The 22,055-nt window shown below is 36.7% G+C and overlaps 1 protein-coding gene across 1 annotated transcript in view; it reads right to left on the bottom strand.

Annotated features, from left to right (window-relative positions):
• The window catches only part of LOC123507730 (serine protease nudel-like), a 165,825-nt gene that overhangs the window by 3,277 nt on the left and 140,493 nt on the right, over positions 1-22,055 (bottom strand).

The following is a 22,055-nucleotide window of genomic DNA, read 5'->3' as shown; positions in this document are numbered from 1 at the left end:
CTCAAAAGGCTGCTAGATTTATGGCCTGTCCGGTCAGACAATCCTCTGCCAGGGTCTATCAGGCAAAGTGGTCGGTCTTCTGTGGTTGGTGTGTGTCAAGGGGTTGTCATCCTTTCTCAGCCTCTGTGATGGACTTAACTTCTTCTTCTTTCTCAGCTTTATCCCATTTCTATACAGGGTCGCTGTTCCTGGTCAGCCGTTTCCAAACGCCTCGGTTTTCATATTTGGTACTATCCAGATCAATTCCTTTGCTACTTAGATCATCTTCTACACAATCTTTCCATCTTCTCTTTGGTCTCCCCCTCCTTCTTCTACCTTCCACTCTCATATCAGAGATTTTATTTCCCAGGTACTGTCCATCTCTTCTTTTAACATGACCATACCATTGAAGCCTCCGCTCCTGCACTTTCTTTGAAGCTTCTACCACCTTAGTCGTCCCTCTAATTCTTTCATTCCTGATCTTATCAAGTCCCATTACTCCACACATCCACCTCAACATCTTCATTTCCGCTGCGTCCAGTTTCTTCTCCTGTGACTTTTTAATAGGCCACGCTTCCGCACCATAAATCATTGAAGGTCTTACTACAGTTTTATGAACTTTGCCCTTCACTCTTGCACTGATCTTTTTGTCACATAACACTCCTGACACATTTTTCCAGTTTCTCCACACAGATTGTATGACTTATTTCGGAATCGAGATTTCCGTCTGATGTTAAATGTGAACCGAGGTATTTAAAGTTATTAACCTTTTTCACATTTTCGCCCAATAATTAAATATCTTCAATTTCCTCTTATCCATTAAATACCATATACAGTAACATTCCGCTTAACAAACATTCGTTTAACGAATATCTGGTTTAACGTACTATATAAAGTTTGACCAAAAATCCGCATAACGTACAACCACATTTTCTGGGTTTGAATTTGCCGGATGAGGGACCGAATGCGGTAGCTTCGCTGTGATTGGCTGGCTCCCTGTCTCTGTCTCTAACGCTTCTGGAGCTGGATCCAACATTCTTCAACAACGTCAGAGCAGCCTCTTGCAGTGAAATGGCATCCATAAACGCTTGGAGGTTGCTGGGAACACCACCTCTCCAGGTGATGTTACTGTCTTACAAATGCATGTATGTTCACAAAGCAACATTTCTATTAGCTTTTTACAAATCTTGCCCCCAAGAAAGGATTGTTTTGTAATGCATAAAGTGAAATCTTACATGGAATACCAAAAAATAAAGCAGAGATGAGATGAGCCACAGACGATGCGGGAGACTCGCGGCCATTTGGCCGCTTCTTCTTCTTCTTGTGACCCTTTTGCTTGCATGTTACTTTTATCATGATGCTTATGTTTTCACTTCTCTATTGCCTGCTATAATGGATATTATATCTTAGTTTTCATATACGCTCATGCCACGAGGATAACCTTAACTCTGTGGCACTGAATGATAGTGAATTACTAATGAAATACCGTGGTATTTCGTTAGTAATTCACTATCACTCAGTGCCACAGAGTTGAGGTTATCCTCATGGCATGAGCGTATATGAATACTAAGATATGATATCCATTATAGCAGACACTAGAGGAGTGAAAACAAATAATATCATGGGGAAAGACAACACGCAGGCTAAAGGGTCACAAGAAGAAGCGGCCGAGTCGCCGCGAGTCTCCCGCTTTGTCTGTGGCTCATCTCATCTCTGCTTTATTTTTTGGTATTCCTTGTAAGATTTCACTTTATGCATTACAAAACAATCCTTTCTTGGGCGAGGTTTGTAAAAAGCTAACAGAAATGTTTTGTGAACATAAACGCGAAAATGTGAGAGAATTTGTACGTAGCTCCTCTAACTTCCAATGACTCAAGCGACATCATAAAAGTAGTGGTACACCGGTGGCCTAATATGCTGCCAAACATATATATATATTTTTATTTTAACCCATATGGTTATATTGGGGACCAGCCCAGAACACATCCACCCCCATTTTCATTATTTCCTATGGGAAAATTACGTCCGCTTAACGAATTTTCGCTCTACGAACAGCTTTGACACCCCTATCCTCTTCATTAAGCAGAGTATTACTGTACTCTGTTTTCTTTCAGCTGACACCCCTATCCTCTTCATTAAGCAGAGTATTACTGTACTCTGTTTTCTTTCAGCTTTTTTTTTTTTTTTACGGTAAGGCCTATAACGCCTGTAGGCACACTTGAAGAGTGTATGGGAAGTGCTGTTCAGCTTCCGCCCATTAGTGGCGCAGGCAATTTTATTTATAGTGTGGTACCCATATTAGGGCCCACATCACCACCCAAGCTTTGACACCCCTATCCTCTTCATTAAGCAGAGTATTACTGTACTCTGTTTTCTTTCAGCTGATCTTTAACCCTCTATCCTCCATTTCTTTTCTCCACGCTTCTAATTTTCTTTCTACCCCTTCTCTGGTGATATCGATTTTTTTTTTTTTTTTTTTTTTTTTTACGGTAAGGCCTATAACGCCTGTAGGCACACTTGAAGAGTGTATGGGAAGCGCTGTTCAGCTTCCGCCCATTAGTGGCGCAGGCAATTTTATTTATAGTGTGGTACCCATATTAGGGCCCACATCACCACCCAAGCTCATCTTGAGTGTAACCACCTAGAACCTGGGTATCATGGTGATATGTAGGTAACTTTAAACCACTCGACAAATGGCAAAGTGTTTTAAGACTGTACGTGGTGGGATTTGAACCTACGTGTGGACGTCTGCCCGATCCCACGCTCACCACCTTATCCACTATGCCACCGCCTCCCTAGGACTATGTCGTCCACAAGCAACATATCCCAAGGGGCTGGTGCGATGATATTTTGGCCCAAAACATCCATTATTAAGTCACAGATGATGGACTTAACAGACTTTTTAAATTTTTCTTTGGGCACACACTAAACATTTGTCCTTGCCGTTCATTAGGGGCTATCATTCCACTTTGGAACCCATTTTTCAGCAGCTTTTGTGTCCAGTCAGAGCTGTCAGGGAGTACCTTCATTGGAGCACGTACTGTCTTCCTAAATGCTCCTGCCTTTTTCTGACAGTTACTGAGCCTTGGCATGTAGTGCACCGTCATACTATTTCCCACTAGATATGTCAGGTTATCCAGCATGCACATGTGTATGTTTCTGAGGAGGAAATACACTTGGTTTGGGTGAAGGCACATGAAGTTAGAGCTGTGGCGACGAGTGCCTTGTTCAGGAAGATTCAAAGTACAGGCAACCCCCGCTTAACGAACAGGTTACATTCCTAAAAAAACATTCATTAAGCGAACCAATTAAACAAGCCATTATAACAAGCTGAACCCCTGACTTGAACTTCCATTGAGAGTAAACAAAGCAAAGTAAATGGTTTCATGAAAGTAAAAATTATGAAGTTAAACATTTAGGCAGTTTAATTTAAGTCATTATAATGTACACTAATGTATGTAGGTAACTTTATAATGTTGATGATCTTAAATTTGTGAAGGGAGGGAGAGTGGAGTGGAAAAGACACTAGCTGGCAACCTGTGGAATGTAAACAAAGGGCGCATCATTGTACCACAAACAATACTTATGTACCACATTTCCACAAAGCTTTCCATTTTATCCATTGCAGTCACGAGTTCAGGTGGTTCTTTTAACTTGCAAGGAAGATATTATGGTCTCACCTGCCTTCTTAATAGAGTCTGCTGACTTGAAAATAGTAGAGACAGTAGATGGAGTTAAGCCATGGTGGCAAGCAATGCTATTAGTTTTCTCGCCTCTCTCATGTCTGAATAATATCCAGCTTCACTTTGAGAATAATAAACTTTCTGGCCTTCTTGGCAACACTAGAAGACATTGCAGGGCGTTTGGTGGTATGTTGAGCGAAGGAAGAAGATCTGCTGCTGACGCTGTAATTTTTTTTAACTAGGGGGAGTGAGTGGTGTGCATTTTGTCCATGAGAGGCGCTGGTGTATTCAAAAGCCTGTCGGCTTGTATGCTACAGTGGGGCTTTCAAACTTAGAAAAAATTACCTGGATAAATTTTCGTTAAAGCGAGTTTTGTGTTCGTTAAACGAGCAGATGGTAGTAAAAGGAAATGTTTATTGTAGTGAAATTTCATTGTGTGAACGTTCGTTATTCTTGTCATTCTTCAGGCAGGAACCTGGAAGAGTATGTCCACTTTTGCGTCTTTTTGTCTCAGGGATTTTACTCATCAGTATTTGGATACCATTTCTCTAGGCTCTGTTGTGTTGGCTCTCAGGGTAATTCAGTCATTTTTGGGGAGCTTCCTTATACATACAGTTCTATGTATTGTCCCCTATGGGATTCGAGGTCATTGGACTGTTCTCAGGGCGAGAGTTGTGATGCTCCTCTCACTTCTCCGGTTTTATCCCTATCATGGGATACAAGTGCTGCATCCACCTCAGTATATGGCCTCTGCCTTGTAAGTTTTGGGTTTGTAAGGGTGTGTGTCTCAGGGCGTGAAAGTTGTTTTTAGGGGTGAGGTCATCCTCCCTCCTATACTCGGGATTCAGTTCTTAAGCAATAATTACTAATTATGGGTAGTAGTATGTGTAATAACAAATAGGATTTTTTAATGTAAAATCCATTTTTATCTACATAGTTACCCATAATTGTAATTGAGTTTCCCATCCTCCCCCCCCTCTATTGCCTTTTAAGCTAGAGGTAAATAAGGGAATCGGCCTGATGGCTGATAACTGGGAATAGAAAACAGGATAATTATGGGTAAGTATGTAGATAAAAATGGATCTTACATTAAAAATCCTATCTTAATAGAAGTGGTTTTGGCTAAAGATGAGATTTGAAGTTTCCTGTTTAGATTCAAAGTAATGGATAGAACAATGATAATCAGTGTACAAGACAGGAACAGTAGATTGTTACTGAAGAAAAGGGGATAGTTCTCTAGAAGGTTAGTCATGTCAAGTTGATAAATGGAGGAATTGAATTTTTGAGGCATTGAATATTCAGAAATTTTAGAGAGATCACAAATCAGGCTTTCTATGGCTTCCCTGTGCAATCTGCTTACTTTACAAAGGGTTCGTCACCTATGAAAAGATGTGGAGAAGTGCAGAGCATTATCACCAACATAGGAGTGGATAGGACAAGAAATCTGTTTTTTAAGTTGTGAAAATCCTTAATGAATAGTAGGAAGAGATTGGTGATTTGAAAGAACTTTGAGGAACACCACTGTTAATGAATTTAAAAGAACAGTGAGCATCTACTACAGCAGCAATAGGACAGTCAGAAATGGAACTTGAGATGAAGTTGCAGAAAGAAAGACAGAAGACGTAGGAAAGGTAGTTTGGAAATCAAAGTTTTGTGCCAGACTTTATCAAGAAGCTTATATTTCTAAGGCAACAATGAAAGTTTCACCAAAATCTCTAAAACAGGAAAGCAAGGAGATCAACAGTAGTGCAACAATGATGGAAACCATACTAGTGATCAGACATAAGATTATGAAGAGATAGATGTCTAATTTCTACTGAGAGTAAATTAAGCAACAGAATGGTAGATTGAAGAACTAGAATTGTTATCTTTTTTTGGGAAAGGATTGAATCTAGGTAAACTTCCAACAAGAAGGAAAGGTTGATACGAGTAGAAACACTTGAAAGAGTTGGATTAGGCAAGATGCAGGCACGGAGGCACAGTTTCTGAGAACAATAAGAACTCCAATAAGTTCATAACCAAGCAAAGACATGGAAATCATTGCAAAAGATATTAATAGGCAGTATGAAGTAATCAGAAAATAGGGGAGAGGGAGGAATAACTTCTCAACTGTCCAAGACAGTGTTTATAGCAAAGGTCTGAACGAAAAGTTCAGCTTCATAAATACATGAGATGGCAGTACAGGATGAAATACAGGATTATGTTTTTGGCTAAGCAGGCAGAAATATAAAATGCATGAGATTCTGGAAAACATTATGTTAAATCAATGTTTGGAAGGTTTAGGTCAAGAGGAAGAATGATGAATGTACACCTACATGCCAGACACTATCACCTTCATTATCTGCCCAGCACAGACAGATCTCTGACACACAACTAGTATTCATTACAAGTCAGCAACTACTTTAATTGCTACTACTGCAACCAATTTATGCTGATACTTCTCCTATTTCTGATGCTCCTGCTACTATCATTACTAATACTACTATCTCAAATGCAGCTATTACTGCTACTACAACAGTATGTACTACTACTAGTATTGCTAAAATTATCATCCATATAATAAAGTTACTCCAGGATGTCATAAGAAAATAATCTAACCTAACAAAAAAGAAACACACCCACAACCAGTATTCAGGGAGGCGGTGGCGTAGTGGATAATGTGGTAAGCGAGGGATTGGACAGACATCCACACTTAGGGTCGAATCCCATCACATAGCACTTTGAAGCTAAACCATTTGTCGAGTGGTTTACAGTTACCCTCATGTCACCATGATAACCAGGTTCTAGGTGATTACACTAAAGATGCAATTGGGTGGTGATATGGGCCTTAATATGAGCACCACTATAACTAAAATTGCCTGCACCATTAATGGGCGGAAGCTTAACTGTACTTCCCACAAATACTCTTCAAGTATGCCTACAGGCACTACAGGCCTTATTATATATAAAAAAAAACTCATTATAAGTCAGCAATTACTTCAATTGCTATTACTCCTATTTCTGATGCTCCTGCTACTGCTACTATTGTTACTAACACTACTATCTCAAATGCAGCTATTACTGCTACTACAACAGTAGTAGTATACTATACTACTAGTAGTATTGCTAAAATTATCATCCATATAATAAAATTACTCCAGTATGTTAAAAGAAGAAAATATCTAACCTAACAAAAATGAAACACACACACAAGAAGAGTATGGGAATGAAAGAGAATGAAGAACAGGATAGAGAGCTCCAGAAATTGAAAGGAAGGATAAAAAGAGTGGAAGAAAACGAAACTAGGCTAAGAACCGAAAATGAAGAATTAAAAGTGCAAATAACACAAGAAACTGATGGAAGAAGGACTTGGTAAAGCCGAGAAAGAAAAAGAAAAGCTGAAAGATCTAGTTAACAAAGAAGAAAGAGTACAAGACATGATTAAAAAGAAGTACAGGCATGGAGAATCCAAGATAAGAAAGACAAGGAATCATTTCAGGAAGTATTTCAAGAACAGTTAAAAGAAAGAGATGAAAATATGACAAGCAAAATGATAGGAGTCCTGAAGAAAAAAGAAAATTTAGTAAGAGAAATTGCAGAAAAAAAAGTGCAATTATTTTTGGACTGAAAGAAGAAAATGTTAAATATAGACCAAGAAGGGAAAAAGACGAAATGAAATCAGTAAAAGACCTACTAAAACATCTAAATGACGAAGAAAGACAGAACTTAGAAGAGGAAGTAGAAGAAATCCATAGAATGGGACCATATCAAGAAGGAACAGTGAAACCAATTAAGATATTACTAAAATCACAAGCAGCAGCAGAAGAAGTACTATAGAGAGAAACAAAACTCAGAGAAACAGAAGGTTGCAAAGATATATATATATATATATATATATATATATATATATATATATATATATATATATATATATATATATATATATATATATATAGAAAAATAGAAACGAGGAGGAAAGGAAGAGACACAATGAACTGGTGGCAGAAGCAAGAGAAAAAATAATGAAAGGTCAGAGGAGGAGAAGAAGGCATTTTTTGGAGAATTATAGGAGACAGGATAAGGAAATGGTATATAAAAGAGAAGAAGAGAAAAATGGAGCAAGTTTAACTAAAAATGATAAGAACAAGAGATTAAAAATGATGTATACAAACATAGATGGGATTTTATCTAGTAAATTAGAATTAAGAGATTACATAAAGAAAGAAGAACCAGATATTGTATGCCTGGTGGAAACAAAGTTAAATGAGGCAATAAAATAGACATAGATAAAAGGTATAATATATGGAGGAGAGACAGAGTGGGTAAAGGAGGAGGAGGAGTCATGATGATGTTAAGGAAGGAGATAGTGGTAAATCAAGTGGAGTTTGGGAAGGAAAATCAGAAATACTGTATGTTAAGATGCATATTAATAAAAAGGAGTTAACAATCATTGGAACATATGTGCCACCAAAACAAACTCATGGACTAACCAAGAATATAGAGACATGATAGATGACACAATAAGGAGTCTTACAAGAATCATTAAGAAAGGAGAAAAGTGATATTGGTAGGAGATTTCAACTGTAAGGAGGTAGACTGGGAAAATTATGAAAGTGGTATGGGGAAGATGCCTGGGAGATAGATTCCTGAACCTAATGATAGATAATTTGATGGTCCAAAGAGTAAAGGAAAACACAAGATTCAGAGGAAACGATGAGCCGGCAAGATTAGACCTAGTTTTTACAAGGGATATACCAATTAACGATGATATAAGATACAAGTGCCCATTGGGAAAGAGTGACCATGTAATATTAGAAATGGATATAGAAGAAGGAAAGGAAGATAGAGATGAATCATACAAAGGAGACCGATTAAATTACAGAAAGGCTGATATTGAGAATCTCAAGAACTATTTTAAAAATGTAAACTGGGAGGAGATGGAAAACTCATTAACGGTTCAAGAGAAATATAACTTATTTTTGGAAATATACAAAACTGGGGTCAGGAATATGTCCCAAATATAGACCTAAAGAAGAAGGAAAGAAAGATTGGTTTAATGCAAGATGTGCTAGGGCAAAGGAGAAACGAGATGGAGCATGGAAAAGGTGGAGAAGAAACAGAAATCCAGAAAATAAGGAAAACTTCAAAACAGCAAGAAATGAATATGCTAAGGTGAGAAAGGAAGAAGAAAGAACTATGAAAAGGACATTGTCGAAAAATGTAAGGAACAACCAAAATTGTTCTACAGATTCATAAATGGAAAAATAAGACAAAAAGAAACAATAGAAAGGTTAAAAGGAGAGAACAGAATGGTGGAAGACCCAAAAAGTATGGCAGAACTGTTAAATAGTAAATTTCATGAGGTCTTTACTAAGGAATCCAAATTTGAAAGACCACAGGGTAATAGAGACTGTCTATATGAAAGAGATTAAAGTAACCAAGCTTGAAATAAAAAAGTTGATGACGGAACTAGATGAGGAAAAGGCAATGGGACCGGATGAAGTCTCAGGCAGAATACTGAAAGAATGTAGGAAGAACTAGCAAGTCCAATATACAACATCATAAAATGCTCAATTGAAAATGGAACAGTGCCAGTGGAGTGGAAAAGAGCTGAGGTGGTTCCCATATATAAGAGCGGAAGGAAGGAAGAACCTTTAAATTACAGACCGGTATCACTAACTAGTGTAATATGCAAGATGTGTGAAAAAGTAATAAAGAAGCAATGGATTGAGTTTCTTGAAGACAACAAAATATTATCAAATAGCCAATTTGGTTTTAGAAAAGGTCGGTCATGTGTAACAAATTTATTGAGTTTCTACTCTAGAATAGTTGATAAAGTACAAGAGAGAGAGGGATGGATTGATTGTATTTATTTAGATCTAAAAAAGGCATTTGATAAAGTGCCACATGAAAGATTACTATGGAAGTTAGAGGAGAAGGGTGGCTTAAAAGGAAGCACATTGAGATGGATAGAAAATTACTTAAGGTGGAGAGAAATAAGGACGATAGTTAAAGATATGAAGTCCAAGTGGAGAACAGTAGACAGTGGAGTGCCACAGGGGTCAGTATTGGTGCTACATAAATCTGTTTGCGGACGATGCGAAACTGTGCAGATTTATTAAACAAAAAGAGGATTGTGAAATACTACAGGAAGACTTAAACAAGATCTGGAAATGGAGTAAAAAATGGGAGATGGAATTCAATGCGGACAAAAGCCATGTCATGGAAATGGGAAAAAGTGAAAGACGACCAATGGGAATCTGTAAGATGGGAGATGCAGTAGAACTAGAAAAAGTAAAAAAGGAAAAGGACTTGGGAGTGACAATGGAAGAAAACAATCAACCGGTAAGCCATATTGATAGAATTTTCAGAGAGATGTATAATTTGCTAAGGAATATTGGATTAGCATTTCACTATATGGACAAAGAAATGATGAAGAAATTGACAAGTACTAAAATAAGACCTAGATTGGAATATGCAGGAGTTGTGTGGAACAAAAAGAAACACATAAGGAAATTGGAGAGACTACAAAAAATGGCTACAAGAATGGTTCCAGAATTTAAAGGGATGACATATGAGGAGAGACTAAAAGGTATGGATTTACCAACCCTGGAACAGAGAAGAGAGGAAGGGGATCTGATACAAGTTTATAAATTGATTAACGGAATGGATCAAGTGGATAATGAGAAACTAATCCTGAGAGAAGAATGAAGAATTAAAAAGATCTGATACAAGTTTATAAATTGATTAACGGAATGGATCAAGTGGATAATGAGAAACTAATCCTGAGAGAAGAATGAAGAATTAAAAAAGGAAGTAGCTAACTACAAGAAATTGGTGGAAGAAGGACTTGGTAAAGCCAAGAAAGAAAAAGAGAAGCTGAAAGATCTAGTTAACAAAGAAGAGGAAAGAGTACAAGACGTGATTAAAAAAAGAAGTACAGGCATGGAGAATCCAAGATAAGAAAGACAAGGAATCATTTCAGGAAGTATTTCAAGAACAGTTAAAAGAAAGAGATGAAAATATGACAAACAAAATGATAGGAGTTCTTAAGAAAAAAGAAAATTTAGTAAGAGAAATTGCAGAAAAAAAAGTGTAATAATTTTTGGCCTGAAAGAAAAACATGTTAAATATAGACCAAGAAGAGAAAAGGATGAAATGAAATCAGCAAAAGACCTACTAAAACATCTAAATGATGAGAATAGACAGAACTTAGAAGAGGAAATAGAAGAAATCCATAGAATGGGACCATATCAAGAAGGGACAGTGAGACCAATTAAGATACTACTAAAATCACAAGCAGCAACAGAAGAAATACTACATAGAAAAACAAAACTCAGAGAAACAGAAGGTTGCAAATATATAGATAATATATATATATATATATATATATATATATATATATAAAAATATATATATAAAATATATATATAAAAATATATATATAAATATATATATATATATATATAAATATATATATATATATATATAATATATATATATATATATATATATATATATATAAATATATATATAAATATTATATATATATATATATATATATATATATATATATATACAGGCAATGATGAAGAGTTCACACAATGAAATTTAGACAACAAAGTTTCATTTTACTACCATCTGCTCGTTTAACGAACATCAAACTAATCAAGTTTTATCCAGATATTTTTCTAAGTTTGAAAGACCAGCGTATCAGAAGACAGGCTTTTGAATACACCAGCATTCTGTGGACAAAAGACAAATCACTACCTCTGTTTAAAACAATAGCAGGTCAAGCAGTGTCTTTCCTGAACTTACCAAAAAAGTGCAATGTAGACTAGCATTGCTAAGAAGACCAGGAAATCCTTATCAAGTGAAGCTGGATATTATTCACAGACACGAGAGAGGCAAGAAAGACACGAGAGAGGCAAGAAAACTACTAGCATTGCTCACCACCATCTTGACTCCACCTACTGTCTCTATTATTTTCAAGTCAGCAGACTCTGTTAATTTCAGTGCTGGAAGATCGTGGCTTTGAGAAATGCCTCCTGGCTGCTGCTAGTTGCCAGATGACATTCTATTTGACTCATGGGATGCGATCAGTTGTGTGGTAAGAAAAATATAGTCACAATGGCATTTGAGTATCAGATGTTTTTTCAATTATTATTATTTTATGAGGTGGCTATTTGTGCATTTATTTACAGAAATAACAAAAGTAATGATCAAATCTTGTTGTTAGAGAGCAGATATGCCAGATATTTTTTGTTTATTGGTAGTATATTGCGTATTTCGTATATTACCATATATGGGCATGCGTATCCTTGCTCATGATAGTACGTACATCAAGAAAACACTCTGAAAACGTATTTTATATTATTTGTGTGGGCATAATGTATGCATAGGTGTGAAAAATAATTACCCTAGCACGTTCTGGAGCAGTTCTGAGCAACTGCAGTTCAAATCAGGTGTAAAATTCTATGTAATTTAGTGAAAACACCTGCACAAGTTGTGGTTGAAAATAACCACCCACTATGATGGCAATCCTCAACAGAAAATGTACCACCAGGAAGCCAACTTCCTATCATTATTGCACCACTTTCCAGGGTGAGGTAAGACCTAGATTTTTTACAGTGGATGCGTAACACTCTATTATGCATGAGAATATTGATTCTTTTCAATTTTGCAAAAATTTTTCGAAATTTGCGTCTCACAGACATGACCCAAAAAACCTATTTGCGCCCTGAAAGGGTTAAGATGGCTGGGGAGACCATATCTTCCTTGCAAGCTAAAAGAACCATCTGAACTCGTGACTCTACAATGGATAAAATGGAAAGCCTTGTGGAAATGTGGTACATAAGTTTTGTATGTGATACAATGATGCGCCCTTTGTTTACATTCCACAGGTTGCTGGTTAGTGTCTTTCCCGCTCCACTCTCCCTTCCTTCATAAATCTAAGATCATCAACATTATAAAGTTACGTACATACACACATTAGTGTACGTTATAATGATTTAAATTAAACTGCCTAAATGTTTAATTTCGTAATTTTTACTTTCACTAAACCTTTCACTGTACTATGATGCACTCTTGCTTTGTTTACTGTCAATGGAAGTTCAAATCATGGGTTAAACTTGTTATAATCGGTTCGCTTAACAAAGTGTTTTTAGGAACATAACCCCTTCTTTAAGCAGGGTTGCCTGTATGTATATATATATATATATATATATATATATATATATATATATATATATATATATATATATATATATATATATATATATATATATATATATATATATATATATATATATATATATATATATATATATATATATATATATATATATATATATACACAGTGCTTATTCCAAATTTTCAAGTTCAAATTTTGCGATACGCCAATTTTGAGACAAAGGACCAAAAATTGTCATTTTTAAAACTTCCCTATCTTGCTCCTTTCTCCTGGTATTGTGAGTGGTGGCAGGAGAGAGAGCGTTCCTGCAAATTATATATTACTGTATTACATAAGCAATATTTTATTAATTTATTCATATTTATCATGTTATACTATATTATTATCATACTTATATTATATTTATCATAGTCTGGTAGTTTTTGGCTAGTTTTCATAAAAATCTGGCGGTAATTCAACGAAGCTCATGGCAACACTGATGCCTTGCATTTGTTTACGTACACCTCCACGGAGTTCTCTCTGCAAATTTGGAAGAATCCTTCTACTCGACTTTGTGCGACATGGCGCCATCAACCAAGAAAAACATTAGGCTAACTTTGGAGCAGAAGATGAAGATAATTAAGATGAAAAGAGATGGAAAAAGGAACTGTGATATTTCCAGAGAGTTTGGTGTGGGAGAATCAACTGTGAGAATGGTGTTTAAAAACAGTGAGAAAATTGATAAAGCTGTAAAAACCTATGGTGGACAGATTTTTTTTATTTTTGTAGCCATTGTACAAACACTGATCATTCATATGGAAAGATACCTGGCTCAATATATATGTGATATAAATATGGGCAAAATCTTAGGAAAATATTGAAAAACTTAGGCGACCATGGATGAGGGGTCCACCATATTCAATTTTTTCCATAGGAATAATACTTCAATTTTGATTTCCAAATTTGACTCACAATGTCATTTCAAAAATTGGAGTAAGCACTGTATATATATATATATATATATATATATATATATATATATATATATATATATATATATATATATATATATATATATATAAGAAAAAAATAGAAACGAGAAGGAAAGGAAGAGACACAACTAACTGGTGGCAGAAGCAGGAGAAAAATATAATGAAAGGTCAGAGGAGGAATAAAAGGCATTTCTTTAGGAGAATTATAGGAGACAGAATAAGGAAATGGTATATAATAGAGAAGGAAGAGAAAAAATGGAGCAAGTTTAACTAAAAATGATAAGAACAAGAGATTAAAAATGATGTATACGAACATAGATGGGGTTTTATCAAGTAAATTAGAATTAAGAGATTACATAAAGAAAGAAGAACCAGATATTGCATGCCTGATGGAAACAAAGTTAAATGAGGCAATAAAAAATAGACATAGAGGTTAAATGAGGCAATAAAAATAGACATAGATAAAAGGTATAATATATCGAGGAGAGACAGAGTGGGTAAAAGAGGAGGAGGAGTCATGATGATGTTAAGGAAAGAGATAGTGGTAAATCAAGTGGAGTTTGGGGAAAAATCAGAAATACTGTATATAACATAACATAACATAAATAATAGGATAACAAAGGGCCACCAGGGCCCATCTAGGTTATCCTGTATCAGTCGCACAGCGACCTCGTCATCAGTACTTAAAGATACACTTACAAGTACACAATACATTATATACTAATTCTAAATATTTGGCCCATTAACAGGGGTAAGTCCTGCAGCGAAATCCTCTACAATTTGTGGTCCCCATACATGGGGATCATGTCTTGTTTAACTATAGTAAATTTCTTATAAAAACTATCATGCAGTGCTATACATAATTATAAATCTAATAAATTTAAGTGCTTATCTAATCTGTTTTTAAACATTGTCAAACTAGTGCTATTTACAACCGTCTCTGGCAATGCATTCCAGAAGTCTACCACCCTATGACTAAAGAAATATTTTCTTATATCTAACCTGCAGCCTTGCTTTCTAATCTTCCTGCCATGATTTCTAGTCCTATTCCCTCCTCTAAGGTAAAGAAAGATCTCACATCTATGTAGTTTGTATCTGAGAACATTTTAAATAACTCTATCATATCCCTCTTATACATCTCCTCTCAAATGAAAACATGTTTAATTCCTTTAATCTATCTCTATACTCCAGGCGCTTTAATGCTGGTATCATCCTAGTTGCTCTTCTCTGAACTGCTTCTAACATGTTGATATCCTGCCTATAGTGGGGTGACCAGGCCTGTATGCAATACTCTAAATGGGGCCTAACATAGGAATTATATAAGCTACGCACCACTTCCTTACTTTTATAACTAACATTTCTATTTATAAAACCCAGGATCCTATTTGCCCTATTTCTTGCTTCTAAACATTGCTTTGAAAATTTCATAGTCCTGTCTATCACTACTCCTAAATCCTTTCCTTCCTCTACTGCCTCTAGCCAACATCCCTCCATCTCATAGCTAAAGTTTGTGTTGTCTTTACCTAAATGCATAACCTGACACTTTTAGAATTAAACTCCATCTGCCACCTGTCTGCCCATGCTATCAGCCTGTCCAGGTCTCGTTGTATTCTGTAATTGTCCTTTTCACCCTGTACTGCACATGCTATCTTAGTATCATCTGCAAACTTTGATACTTTGCTACTAATTCCTATATCTAAATCGTTAATGTACACCAAGAAAAGAAGAGGTCCTAGCACTGATCCTTGGGGTACCCACTAACCACTTCCTTCCACTCAGACATTGCCCCATTTAATACTACTCTCTGTTTCCTATCAGAAAGCCATTCACTAATCCAATCAACTAACCTACCCCCTATCCCATGTAGTCTCAATTTGTACACTAGCCTCCTATGCGGTACCTTATCAAACGCCTTGCTAAAATCTAGATATATAACATCTATGCTATTTCCATCATCTAACTCCTTGGTAATATATTCTAAGATATCGAGCAAATTTGTAAGACAGGACCTCCCTGATCTAAAGCCATGTTGGGTATCTCTAATTAATCTATTCTCATTTAAATGCTCCCAAATACTACCCTTAATGATTTTCTCTAGTATCTTACATACTATACTAGTTAAACTGATCGGTCTATAATTATTCGCATCATCCTTCCTACCTTTTTAAATATTGGAGTAACATTAGCTAACTTCCAGTCCTGAGGTATCTCAGCAAACCTAAGTGATCTTTCAAAGATTAACTTAAGTGCTTCAGAAATACTGTCTACACCCTCCCTAAGTACTCTGGCATGTAGCTCATCAGGACCACTAGCTTTCCTATCGTCTAGTTCAAGAATAAATTTCCTAATAATTCCCGGTTTTATATCAATATTTTCTAAAGCTCTTAAACTACTCGTCGCACTGTTTGTAACAGGATTTCCTATTCTTTCCTAGTAAATACTGAAGAAAATTGTTCATTCAATAATTCTACTATGTCTTCATTTTGATCCACTACTACACCATCTTTTCTGAGTGGTCCAATCCTATCCTTATTTCTTTTATCACTGACCTTGTAATAACTATATAATTTTTGGGATCTTTACTCCCAGCTCTAGCTAGTTTTATCTCTGCCTGCCTTTTACTTTTTTTATAACCTTACTCAAATCATCCCTGACCTGTCTGTACCTAATCAAATCTACATCTTCCCACTTTTCTGCAACTCTCTGTATGCCCTCTTCTTCTCTCTGATCTGGCTACCTATCTCATGAGTCCACCATAATGGCTTCCTGTTTCTCTGCCTTATATCTTTGTAAGGGATACACTGCATCACTATACCCTTTACTACAACCTTAAAAATATCCCACATCTCCTGTGCAGTTTTATTTCCAAAACTATCTTCCCAGTTTACCTCTCCTAATAACTGACGTAACCTACCATAATTGCCTTTCTGATAGTTTGGGACTCTAGTCTTATTCACTATATTATCCCTACTGGAATTAATGATAAATCTAATTATATGATGGTCACTGTTTGCTAAAGTCTCTCCTACCTCAACTTCCTTTAAACAATGCTCAATATTTGTTAGTACTATGTCTAAAACCTTCCTCCCCTAGTAGGTTTATCTACCATCTGCACTAAATAGTTATCCTGAAAACTTTCCATAAACTTATTTTCACTAGCATCTCCTACCATCCTCTCCCAGTTTACTGACTTAAGATTAAAATCCCTAAGATAATTGTCTGACTAGTACACCCCTATTTATCTCATCTACCATAAGGTTGTCTACATCTGCTGACTGGTTAGGTGGTCTATAAAAGCTCCTACTCTAATAACCTTACTTTTGTTTACTCTAACATCCAGCCATAAGGACTCTACTCTGTTATCTACCTTAATACCATTAACCTGACTGGAAATGAAGGATTTTTACATAAATAACTACTCCTCCACCTATCCTACCAATTCTCTGGTGTAAATACATAATGTATCCATCTACTTCATATTCTTTCCTATTTTCCTAAACTTTTCCTCATTTACCCATGCCTCTGTGACACATACAACATCTAAGTCCTCCTCAACTATATAACTAGATAACTCGTCCTTCTTGTTCCTAAGACTCCTGGCATTTACATAAAAACATTTAAGTCCTGCTACCTTCCTAGATGCTGTCTCCTTATTTGGAATCCTAATCTTATTCTCTCCTATTTGCACCTGGAAATCTTTCCTAATCTTTTCACTATCTCTGTTTATCCTATCTAATTTATGTCTAGCATCTTTCTTCTGGAATGCATTTGCTACCTCACCCCTACACTCCATCCCAACTCCCCTCCAGACATCCACTCAGCACATCCACACCCTTCCTACTCAGATGCACACCATCCCTAGCATACAAATCCCTTCGCCCATAGAACCTATCCCATACATCCACAAAGCTGACACCCACATCCTTACACATCCCTTTTACCCGATCATTCACACCAATGGCTCTAGACAACCATTCCTGCTAACATACACACGAGGCAAGATTCCTGACACTACACACCTCCTACCACTCTCCCTTATCTTGCCTAACATTTCCCGAAATCTTGCCACTAACTCCTCCGACCCACCTGCTCTGACATCGTTCCCACCTACGTGCAAAACTACTACACCCTCCTCTCCATCCCCCAACCCTCTTCTGCACCTCCTCACTCACTGCCTTCACACCTGCACCAGGCATACACACGTTTGTCCTCCTATCCCTGTCTTTCCCACAGAAAGTGCTATCTAAATACCTAATCTGAGAGTCACCCACCACACACACCTGAGGTGTGCTAGGCACAACCATCCTCCTCCTCTCCTCTACCCCTTCTTCTCCTTTCACTCACCACAACCACTTCATTCACTCCACTCTCACTCTCCCACTCCAACAAACCGAACCTATTTTCACACTCAACAGGTTTAGTCCTATCCTCCTAACTGTCTCCGCTTTCCTTCCCTCGCAACCTGCCATCTCTGCCCATCCTGACTACTATCTTTCCCAGTCTGGCTCGCCTGCTCCCTCTTCCCACTCTGCTCTTCCCGACAGAGGGCCAAGCCACCCTGTCGCCCTCAGAAGGTCCAACCTTCGGCCTAACACTGATCTCCTGCCTAATTTTTTCCACTGCCTCCCAAGCCTCTTAACCTCCTCCTTCAATTCAAAGATGAGAACTTCGTTCGCACTTTTCCCCTCACTTAGCTTTCTGATTTCCTCTCGCAATTCTCGGTGCTCAAGAGAAAGAACTAAATTCTCGCTCTTGAGCCTACACACCATACACTCAGAAAAGTCAACGACCTTCCTGTCATGCCCACACATCTCACACACAACAAACTCTCCCAATCCCACCTCAACACTCTCTTTCACGCACTCAATCACACTCTGATATACCTCAGTAGCTACCGCCATACTAATTTACAATATGTTAACTCACAAACAAATAAAAATACTAGGTGACGGCGGGTGGGGAACCGCGGTGGTGGGAGGGCCTAAGTGAGGTCAACTAATCCTCTTTCAAGGTCAACTTGACGGTTACAAGCCTAGTCTCCTCGCTCTACAAAAATACTTTTAACTCACAAACACTGATTCTAACCACTATTTCACTCTAATCTAACACTTGCAGTACACACTTTCACTTCACTAACACTCAAAAGCACCACACACAGACACCAAGCACAAACACCACTCGCTAACTATAAAAACCACAGCCAGAAACGGAGCGCGCACACAACACGTCCACTCGCCACCACAGCTACTCGCAGTGGTGGACAAAAGCCATGTCATGGAAATGGGAAAGAGTGAAAGACGACCAGTGGGAATCTATAAGATGGGAGATGGAGTAGAACTGGAGAAAGTAAAAAGGAAAAGGATTTGGGAGTGACGATGGAAGAAAATAATAACTGGCAAGCCATATTGATAGAATTTTCAGAGAGACATACAATTTGCTAAGGAATACTGGAATAGCATTTCACTACATGGGCAAAGAAATGATGAAGAAACTGATAAGTACTAAAATAAGACCCAGATTGGAATATGCAGGAGTAGTGTAGACCCCTCATAAAAAGAAATATATAAGGAGCTGAAGAGAATACAAAAAATGGCTACAAGAATGGTCCCAGAAATTGAAGGGATGACATATGGGGAGAGACTAAAGGCTATGGATCTTCCAACATTGGAGCACAGAAGGGAGAGAGGGGATCTCATACAAGTTTATAAATTAACAAACGGAATGGACCAAGTGGACAATGAGCATCTGATCCTGAGAGAAGAGTATGCCAGTTGAAGCACAAGATCGCATAGTAAGAAGCTGAGGAAGGGAAGATGTGTAAGAGACATTAAAAAGTATAGTTTCCTGCAAAGATGTATTGAGACGTGGAACAGTTTGAATGAAGAAGTAGTGTCTATAACGAGTGTGCATAGTTTTAAAGTAAGATTGGATAAATGTAGATATGGAGATATGGAGACAGGGTCACACAAGCATAATGCCCAGGCCCTGTAAAACTACAACTAGGTAAATACAACTAGGTAAATACACACACACACACAAATTAAATCAGTAAAAGACCTACTAAAAAATCTAAATGACGAGGATAGACAGAACTTAAAAGAGGAAGTGGAAGAAATCCACAGAATGGGATCATATCAAGAAGGAACAGTGAAACCAATTAAGATACTACTAAAAAATCCAAATGACAAGGATAGACAGAACTTAAAAGAGGACGTGGAAGAAATCCACAGAATGGGACCATATCAAGAAGGAACAGTGAAACCAATTAAGATACTACTAAAATCACAAGCAGCAACAGAAGAAATACTATATAGAACAACAAAACTCAGAGAAACAGATGGTTGCAAAGATATATATATATATATATATATATATATATATATATATATATATATATATATATATATATATATATATATATAAAGAAAAATAGAAACGAGGAGGAAAGGAAGACACACAATGAACTGGTGGCAGAGGCGGTCAGAGGAGGAGGGAAAGGCATTTTTTTGGAGAATTATAGGAGAGAGGATAAAGAAATGGTATATAAAAGAGAACAAAGAGAAAAAATGGAGCAAGTTTAACTAAAAATGATAAAAAAATAGATTAAAAATAATGTATACGTGTATATTAAGATACATATTAATAAAAAAGGAGTTAACAATCATTGGAACATATGTGCCACCAAAAACAAATTCATGGACCAATCAAGAATATAAAGACATGATAGATGACACAATAAGGAGTCTAACAAGAATCATTAAAGAAAGGAGAAAAGTTATATTGTTAGGAGATTTTAACTGTAAGGAGGTGGACTGGGAAAATTATGAAAGTGGTATGGGGAAAGAAGCCTGGGGAGATAGATTCCTGAATCTAATGATGGTCCAAAGAGTACAGGAAAACACAAGATTCAGAGGAAACGATAAGCCGGCGAGATTGGACATAGTTTTTACAAGGGGTATACAAATGAACGACGATATAAGATATAAATCCTCATTGGGAAAGAGTAACCATGTAATATCAGAAATGGATATAGAAGAGGGAAAGGAAGATAGAGACGAATCATATAAAGGAGACCGATTAAATTACAGAAAGGCTGATATTGAGAACATCAAGAATTATTTTAAAAACGTTAACTGGGAGGAGATGGAAAACTCAGAGACAGTGCAAGATAAGTATAACTTATTTTTGGAAATATACAAAACAGGAATCAGGGAATATGTCCCGAAATAGAGACTAAAGAAAAAGGAAAGAAAGATTGGTTTAATGCAAGATGTGCTAGGGCAAAGGAGAAAAGAGATGGAGTATAGAAAAGGTGGAGGAGAAATAGAAATCCAGAAAATATGGAAAACTTCAAAACAGCAAGAAATGAATATGCTAAGGTGAGAAAGGAAGAAGAAAGAAACTATGAAAAGGACATTATCGAAAAATGTAAGGAACAACCAAAATTGTTGTACAGATTCATAAATGGAAAAATAAGGCAAAAAGAAACAATACAAAGGTTAAGAGGAGAGAACGGGATGGTGGAAGACCCAAAAAGTATGGCAGCACTGTTAAAAAGTAAATTTCAGGAGGTCTTTACTAAGGAATCCAAATTCGAAAGACCACAGGGTAATAGAGAGACTGTCCATATTAAAGAGATTAAAGTAACCAAGCTTGAAATAAAAGAGTTGATGACAGAATTAGATGAAGAGAAGGCAATGGGACTGGATGAAGTCTCAGGCAGAATATTAAAAGAACGTAGAGAAGAACTAGCAAGTCCTACATACATCATAAAATATTCAATAGAAAATGGAACAGGACCAGTAGAATGGAAAAGAGCTGAGGTGGTTCCCATATATAAGAACAGAAGGAAGAACCTTTAAATTACAGACCGGTATCACTAACTAGTGTAATATGCAAGATGTGTGAAAGAGTAATAAAGAAACAATGGATCGAGTTTCATGAAGACAACAAATAATTATCAAATAGTCAATTTGGTTTTAGAAAAGGTCGGTCATGTATAACAAATTTATTGAGTTTCTACTCTAGAATAGTTGATAAAGAGTAAGACAGAGAGGGATGGATTGACTGTATTTATTTAGATTTAAAAAAGGCGTTTGATAAAGTGCCACATGAAAGATTACTGTGGAAGTTAGAGGAAAAGGGTGGCTTAAAAGGAAGCACATTGAGATGGATAGAAAATTACTTGAGGGGGAGAGAAAAAAGGACGGTAGTTAAAGATGATGTTCAAGTGGAGAGCAGTAGACAGCA

Source organism: Portunus trituberculatus, chromosome 23, assembly GCF_017591435.1.
Source record: "Portunus trituberculatus isolate SZX2019 chromosome 23, ASM1759143v1, whole genome shotgun sequence".
In the NCBI taxonomy this organism is placed as follows: domain Eukaryota; kingdom Metazoa; phylum Arthropoda; class Malacostraca; order Decapoda; family Portunidae; genus Portunus; species Portunus trituberculatus.
This window is presented reverse-complemented; position numbering and strand designations above follow the sequence as displayed.